The sequence below is a fragment of the Pinus tabuliformis genome, chromosome 2_2, assembly GCF_031772625.1.
Source record: "Pinus tabuliformis cultivar Carrire ecotype Pingquan chromosome 2_2, CPIR1, whole genome shotgun sequence".
Classification (NCBI taxonomy): domain Eukaryota; kingdom Viridiplantae; phylum Streptophyta; class Pinopsida; order Pinales; family Pinaceae; genus Pinus; species Pinus tabuliformis.
The window spans coordinates 910498040-910506556 of record NC_142300.1 but is presented as its reverse complement, the minus strand read 5'-3'; the positions used below and the strand labels follow the sequence as shown (position 1 = coordinate 910506556).

The window sequence follows — 8517 nt, the reverse complement described above, 5'->3', positions numbered from 1 at the left end:
ATTTCAGGAAGAACCTATCATCTTACTATCTTGACTAGGAAAAGGATCCTTCAAGACAATAGGTGTTTGAGAACCTTTGACAATTTTCACAACCTTAGCTCGATGTGGGCAGTCTCTTGTAAAATGCTCCTCATCACAAATGAGACAAGGATAGTGAGGTTTACGTTTCTCATCAGTAGATTCAGTTTTATCTGATTTCTCTTTTGAGTTTTGTTTATTTTTCTTCTTCCCCTTCTTTTTACCGCCAGATTTTGATTTGGCCATAGATGATTCTACGACATGAATATCAGCAGGAATTTCAGCGGAAGAGTCTCCTATCGGGGAATCTGGTAAAGTTATAATAGGAGAAGAATTCTTTGAAGATTTCTTCTTGCTTTTGGTGTTAACTGAACCAATCATACCATCAGCGGCATGAGACCCTGAAGGAGCTGCAGTTATTTGATTTTGTTTCGGAAAGTCGGGGATTTTTTCATGTAAAGTACCCGACTACGTATAAACGAGGTCAAGGTACCGAGCTTGAGCAATTAATTGCTCTTCAGTAACAACTCCGGCCTTAGCTACATCCTCAATGATTTTAGGTAGAAATGATTTAACAAACCATTCTGCTAAAATTTGATTCGGAATAAAAACTTTCATTAAACGTCGTCGACGTTGCCATTCATGAATATGATTTGAAATATATGTGGATGTTGACTGTTTTAATGAAGTTAATAATTCCGTGACATTGTTGTATCTGATAGGCAACTGAAAATGAGTTAAGAATGAAGTGGCTAACTGACTAAAATTATAAAAAGAGGCTCACGGTAACTCAATGTACCACTTGGCCGCAAGACCAATCAGAGTGCATTGAAAGAGACGTAAGCAAATTGATTCATCTATAATGGAATTAGATGCACACCAGAGGTGATAAGTCATCACATGGTTTGACGGATCCTATCCTAATTTACATTCAAACTTTGGGATATCACTGGGCAACTTATTCGGCATTGGCGACCAAAACGGAAGATAACTAATCGAATCGTTTGTAAGGCGCGACAAATCAGGCAAGTCCAAAGTTGCAATAAACGGTAACTGACGGTTAGGGTCTCGAAAACCTTGGGTCATAAGACTAGCCCCAGGAGGAGTATATCCGGGATAACTCGGAATTGGATTTGCATTTGGGATATTATATCCTCTTGGGAAACCAAGGTTAACCAGAACAAACTGGGGTTGTTGATAAGTATATCCAGGGTACGGTTGATATTGATAGACTGAGCTTTGCACAACAGGACCGTATTGGTACTGTCCCTGGTACAGTTGATAAGTAAATTGTGGTTGACTTGTGACAACCGTACTTGGTCCAGGTTTTCCTACAGGCATTTGAACCAAAGTTTGAATTGTAGGTCTGGACTGTGGTAAAGAGGCTTGAGGAATTGATACAGGAACAAAAGAAACTGGACCTACCGATACTCCAGAAGTAGGTGGGGTAGATTGAACAGAAGCTACAGTAGTTGCAGCAGTCGTTTGAGGCGGAGTTCAATGTGAACTAGGCCCAAAATGAGGAACTACTCTAGGTGCAGAAGTTTGAATAGTAGGCTAGATAGGTTGTTGGGTTGGGCCAGAAACTGAAGGATGTCCAGATTGAGATGACAACTGCACATTAGGTTGCAAAATCTGTTGAGTTTGAGATGGATCCCACACCATGTTCATTTCGGGGTATGGACCCATAAAAGGTTGAGCATATTGGGGACCATAACCGGGTTGAGCACAGGATTGATAATTCAAAGGTACATTTCCAGCTCCCTGTACGAATGATTGACCAGAAGGTGGTTGGAAACCTTGGGATGGGTACTGACCTTGAGGTTGATAACCTTGAGGCACGTATTGAAACTGGGGTTGACTTTGAGGTACATATTGATACTGGGGTTGACATTGAGGTATATATTGAGTCTGGGGTTGACCTTGAGGAATGTACTATCCCGAAGGTATGCACTGTCCTTGAGGTTGCCCCCCGGGTAGTAATGGACTACCTTGAGGCTGCCCCCTAGGCGATATTTGAGCACCTTGCAGTTGCCCCCCAGGCTATAACGGACTACCTTGAGGTTGCGGATTTGGAATAGTACCAGACATCATAAGAATCTCTTCTACGCTCAACAGTTCAGTTCTGTTATTACCAGTTGATATCACATATTCAATTGGTTGAGGAGATGCTCCTGAAAAAGTACCAGATAATGATTGATACCCAGAAGGAACAGAAGGACCGCCATGTAAAAATGTTTTCGGCATCTGGGAAAACAAGTATGACCGTTTCGACATAGTCAAAGGAGGATAATAACCTCTAGGTGTAGGATGGAAAGGAATTCGAGGTGGTGAAGAAGCAAGACTCGGATTTTCTAAAAAGTTCGTCAATGATATGTACCAAGAGTCACCTCTAATTGGACTGTAGAAGATTGATTCACGCTCCCTAAGTTCTAAAGCTGGTTGATTTTTAGGGAGAATTATATCTTCGTCCGGACTAACTAGTTCTTCAATGGAAATAAGTCCATAAGGAAGATTTTGGGTAATAACACTTCCTACCCTGGGTGAACCAGGACCACTAGATGCTGGAGAAGAAAATCTTGAAGATGGAGTAGCAGCAGGTTCAGTTTCAGGTTCAGAAATTTCAGGTTCGTCAGCTAATTCACTAGTAGGGGAAATACTACCAGTAACTTCGAAAAATGAAATCGGTTCAGAAATATACTTTGTTGCTTGAATTTGATAATCAGGATGTATAATTAAAGAAGACTCTCCGGCCTCCGATGACCCAAATCTATTGTCACTAGGTGTTACAAGAGCTTGTAACCCTTCAAGCTGACTTGCTGTATATTCGGGAGGTTGTCCTCGAAGTCTACGAGATTGTCTCGGTAATTCAGCCACGATTAAATATTTAATTACTTCACACGCAAACAAAGAAAAATCTAAATAAAACCACCTAAAGTCTCTAAAGAACCAAACAATTGAAGCACACACCTAAAAAATCTAAGAGGTCAAACCACACACAAATAGTAACTTTCTGTACCGAAAACACTAGTTGGTGATGAAATCCAATGTCGCAAAATTCAATACAAAAATGGCAGTTGGAAAAGTTACCTCGGCAACCTGATTAATGAAACAGACTGGCACAAGTTTCTCCACAAAACCGTCTCGAGTGAAGAGAACCCCCAGAGAGTCCAAATGAGTCTAGTCGATGTCTGCTCCAGGGACAGTGAGACCCGTCCTTCACCGTCACCTTAGGAAAGAATCTTAATATTATGGTCACTAAGGTTACCAACAGTAACAAATACAACTGGGGGAACAGTCTACAATCCGATCTACGCGCAAGGGCAGAGTATCAAAGCTCAATCCCCTTGAAGGCTCCTTGACATGATCAATCCAAGGTTTACCAACAAGTGACCCCAGGCTCCTCGACAATGGTTAATCTGAGGTTTACCGTTTTTAATATGCGCAAATCTTCTATCTTTCCCAATGAGACAAACTTGATTGTCTCAAAGGTGCGGACATGATCTCGTGATTGACTCCTTTAAGAGGAGCTTCCCAGATTATATCAATTACAATTGGATTTATTTCCTACCGCAAGATATAGATACTTGTTTGTTTTAACTATCTTGGAGAGTTAATTACTCCCTACTCCAAGATACTAGCCTAAGCTATGTTGGTGATAAGAGCCCTAGAAATAAAAAGATTGCTAGATCAATTTTACTTTAAGCGTTATTTTTATAGGTTGTTTCTTAAGTCAATAGGAAAGGAGATGAAACTTTATGGTGTGAAGACTCGACTCCAAAACACTAAAAATACACCTAAGATGATCAACAATTCTTTTTCTTCAATGAATTTCTAGCTAAAGAAAGAGTTGAGAATGCAATTATTTGAAAAAAAAATCTTTTCTTCAACATATAACTGAAAAGAAAATCTTTTGTCTTTTTCAATCAACTCAAAACGAGACTTCTAATTATGCTCATGAAAAATCCCTTTTCTTTTTCAACACTCAAAAACTACAGAAAACAACTTCTTTCAAAAGAGATTCTATAATTTCTAGAAAACACTCAAAACTATAAAAAACTATGCTTGAGATCTAAAAAATTCTAAAAAACCTACATGGAAGTAAAAGCTTACAAAATTTCTTATTGAGGACGTTTTACTTAGTTATTCAGCAAACTAAGGACTAATTCATTCAGAATAACAAATTAATAAAAAAAACACCCAACTATGTTTTCTTTTTTAAAAATGAAATTCAAAACTTTCAAACAAGTTCGTTCAAAGCTTTGCAAAGAGAAAACGAGATCTATTTCTCTCCAAGGTCAGATTTCACAAATCAATCAGACTCATCAAGAAGACCAAAAATACCGGGGTAATCTAAGGTTTCTTAGGCTTCTAATCTCTAAGTTACTACAAAGACCAAGCGACAATCAAACCAGGCACGCAAAACTTCTAGAAAATCACCTAAAACCAAAATGCCAATGGAACTCACTTACAAGAAATTTTTGACAGGACACATGCAGATTTGGGCAGAAACTAAAAAGCGTAAATAAATCCTAAACTTAACTGGATGAAAAAAATTTAGGTTTTTCAAAAAGTTTGACAGGGTCCACAGTCTTTCGGTATAACTAGATGCGGTACCGCTCTGTGTAGTAAAGTAATAGTGCGGGGATGTCCGCACTGTGTTACAAACAGAACGTGCAGTCCTCTTCAAAATTTCGGAAAAAGCAAAATATACTCTAGATCCTAAAAACTACCCAATCCCACACACATCAAGCAAAAACCAGAAACAAGAAAAAGTTTCTCAATTCAAAGAAAAAGGAAAGGCAAAAACCAAAATAAATCGTCCTTGCAGACAAGGCCGATCTCCCTAGTATCTAAAGATATCTAGGAACAAGCAGAACAAGAAAATCTACCTTTCTTTAAATATATTGTGATTCATTAATAAAAACTAAGAGGTGTTTTAGACCCTACCTTAAGTCCAACGCTAGTTTGTGGCAGCCATGCTTCGACCGTCCAAGAGAGTTTCCTTTTGAGAATTTGCAAACACAAACAAGCACACATCAAATAACACCTACATAGCTAATATAATAAATCATATTCATCATGGTGATCAAGGAATCCATGAAATAAACCATAAAACGTAGCTTATTGAGAAAAATAAACTTGATTGTATTAACTTTGAAAATAAGAAGAACTTTACAACCTTTGGTGCCTTGATGTTGTACAAGCTCCTCCCAAGGTCCAAGCAAGAATTTCCTCTACTTTGACAAGCCTCACACTCTTCCCAATGAGATCAAAAAAGGTATGTAATCTCTCCTCTCAAGCTCAATTAGGAAGTCTAAATTCCAACAACATTTCACCTCAAAAATATTCAGCTTTCAACCTCTTTAGTAACCAGCCCAATGCATCATTTTATAGTACAGAGGGAGGAAGTTACAGGTCCACCTATGAAGGGATAGAGTCCTCCTTCAAAGGGATAAGCTCCTCACATCAAGGGGTTAGCTCCTTTAGGTACATGATGCATGAACTTTAAAGGAGCGAACTTGCCACCTCAAGATTCTCTCTAGAAGCTTCCAGAAATAACCCAAAGTGAGTTTTTAAGAATGTACTTGCACCTTTCTGACTTTTACAGGGGTCCACACCCATTACACAGAGAAAAAGTGGTTAGGTGCACAGGGGACATGACCAATAGGTGCGGGACCGCTGGTAATGCTAAGAGAAAGTGCGGAACTAGAGTTTTAGAGACTTTTAAGGGCTTTCTCTTATTTTTCAAGGCTTGACATGAAGAGCTGAGGTTTAAGACTTGCAAAGGAGGAAAGTATGAGTGGTGATAGACTCACACCAATTGCAGAATGTCATAGTGACAATATTTTGTGCAACAATCAATCTGAAGGATTCAACCATATTGGAAACTTTTCCAAGAGAATCAAAGAATGAATTATAAGTGAAAACATCATGAGTATGGCCTAATGTCTTCATCGCTTTGAAAAGATTCCAATCATTATGGAAACAATCAGCTTTACAGAGGCCATTAATAAACACATTATATGCTACAGTATCAAAAGTAACACCTCTGTGTATTGATTCCTCAAAAAATCTATGGGCATTAAACACTCTCCCTACCTTACATAGTAAATCAATAAGAGAACATACCACATAAACATCCCAACTGACACCTTTGTTCAACATCTCTTCATAAAGCAAGATTGCCTCACCTGCTCTACCATCTTTTCTCATGCCATCAATTAGCATTGCACAATCATGATATCATCAAGAATTAATCCCCTCACTTAATATAACTCCCTATAAAATTCCAAACCATAATATAATTGCCCAACTTTCGCTAGCCCGGGTAGGTGATTACCCAAGCTGATAAGTTATGGAGAAATCTCATCCTTCATCCGATTAAACAACTAGAAAGAATCATATATCTTCCCTCCTTTAATGAGACCATCAATTAATATACTGTAAGTAAAATCATCAGGCTTGCACCCAGTTTATTCCATTCTTTGCATCATCTTGCAAGACAAATCTACTTCGCCATTCTTGTAGAGGCCATCTAGGATTGAATTGAATGTAATAACATTTGGAGGACATCTTCTTACCCACATTTCTTTAAGTAACTCTATCATTTCCTTGATCTTACCATCTTTACCAAGCGCATTTATGAAAATATTGTATGTCACAGTGGTAGGAGATATATGAATGTGTTGAATTTTGTTGAACAATTTCCATGCCTGATCTACTTTACCTGCTTTGTAACGAATACTCAGCAAACTATTAAATATCATTTCATCTGGAACACACTCTGCTTTCATCATCTGAAAGAGGTGCTTAGTGGCCTTATCAACCTTCCCTGCTTTGCAATAGCATCTTATCATCATGTTATATGTAATTGTATCAGGAGAAAGGCCTACTTGTCTCATCTCTTCAAAATGGTCCTTCGTTTCTCTAAATTTTCCTGCTCTTCCAAGACAATCGATACAAATATTGAAGGAAACAAAATCAAGAGCATTGCCTTTCCACTTCATCTGCCAAAAGACTTGATATGCTTCATTGAACTTGCCCTCCTTAACATAGTAATCCATGAAGAAATTACAGGTAAAATAAATGGGTTTTTATTCATTGATATGCACTACCTGCAAAAGTTTTAGTGCTTCTTCTTATCTATTAGTCTTGAGAAGCCCAATAATCAAAGAATTGTAAGTAATCAAATTGGGATATTTTCCCTTCTTCACCATCTTATCCAATGCTCCAAAGGCCTCATCAACTTTTCTTGTTATGCAGAGGGCATTGATAAGAGTAGTGAAGGTAATCACATCTGGAACACACTCGTTATCCTCCATCTCCTTCCAAAGATCCTAGACAACAATGATGTCTCTGAAATTTCCATACTTGTGGATTAGAGTATTGTACGTGACAAAATTAGACCCACATTTTCTTCTCCTCATTTCACTTAGCAATTCCCTTGCCTCATTCAATCTACCAACATTTCAAAGAGCATCCTTCAATGTAATGATGACCATGACATCCAATTCACAACCCTCTGTCTTCATTTGTCTCAACATCCCACATGGTTCATCCACTCTCCCAGCTCTCCCTAGAACTTTGATGTAGATTGTGAAGGTGTAAACATTGGGCTTCAAGCCTAGACTTTGCATTTCTATAAAAATTTCTGATACTTATCTTGTTTCTCCCTTTTTCCCCTAGGAACTCATAAGTGTAGAATATCATTTCATGATATGTACAAGTCTTATGATATCATCTTCTTGTATCCATCCATGGCTTAGCTCTGAAATCCATATTTTAATAGTTGAGTTATCAGACCATTATATGACATGCTATTTAGCACAAATACATATCCTTCCATCTCTTCCAAGGCTAGAGGAGCTTGTTGGATAACTCCTCTAAACCCAAAGACCCAAACAAATTTTATAAAGTCAGGGAATTAGGCTTACAGTGCTTTTTCTCCATCAGATCTAGAATTTTTGTCATTGAATTGAACATGTGGGATGACCCCAAAATTTCTAACATAGAATTGTATGCCTCTATGTGGTGCAAGAATTTTCATTTAAGGGCTGCCCATGTGAAGAAAGTTAGCGCTTGTTTTGGATCTGTATATGATTTCAGTACTTGTGGAAAATGGTGTGGAGTCAGTTATCCGTGTTGTACAAACATGTGGGAAACATCAGGACTTTCATAAATCAACCCAAATCTTGAAGTTGTTTGAGTGGTCCTTTGTTTTTTTGAACTTTGAGGCCCCATTGCACATAACACTCTAGAAATAACAAGCCATTAAAGTAGATACTTTGAAAGGTGAAAACCCTTTTCCTCTTTTGCCTTCCCTGGTAAAAGTAAAAACCACCTCTACATATCTTATATCGCATGCTCCAAGTGCAAAAAGCTCCATTTTTTGGCCTTTTATTGCTCGGCTCCAACCATATAGTCAATGAAACTCAATCTTTTCTCTTATATCATCCTAATGTAAGGGGAAACTATTACTATCAACTAATCAATATC

The 8517-nt window shown here is 38.1% G+C and overlaps 1 pseudogene; it reads right to left on the bottom strand.

The window, feature by feature from the left end:
- Positions 1 to 2804: 2804 nt before the first annotated feature.
- Positions 2805 to 8262, bottom strand: LOC149195976 (uncharacterized; annotated as a pseudogene).
- Positions 8263 to 8517: the final 255 nt, after the last annotated feature.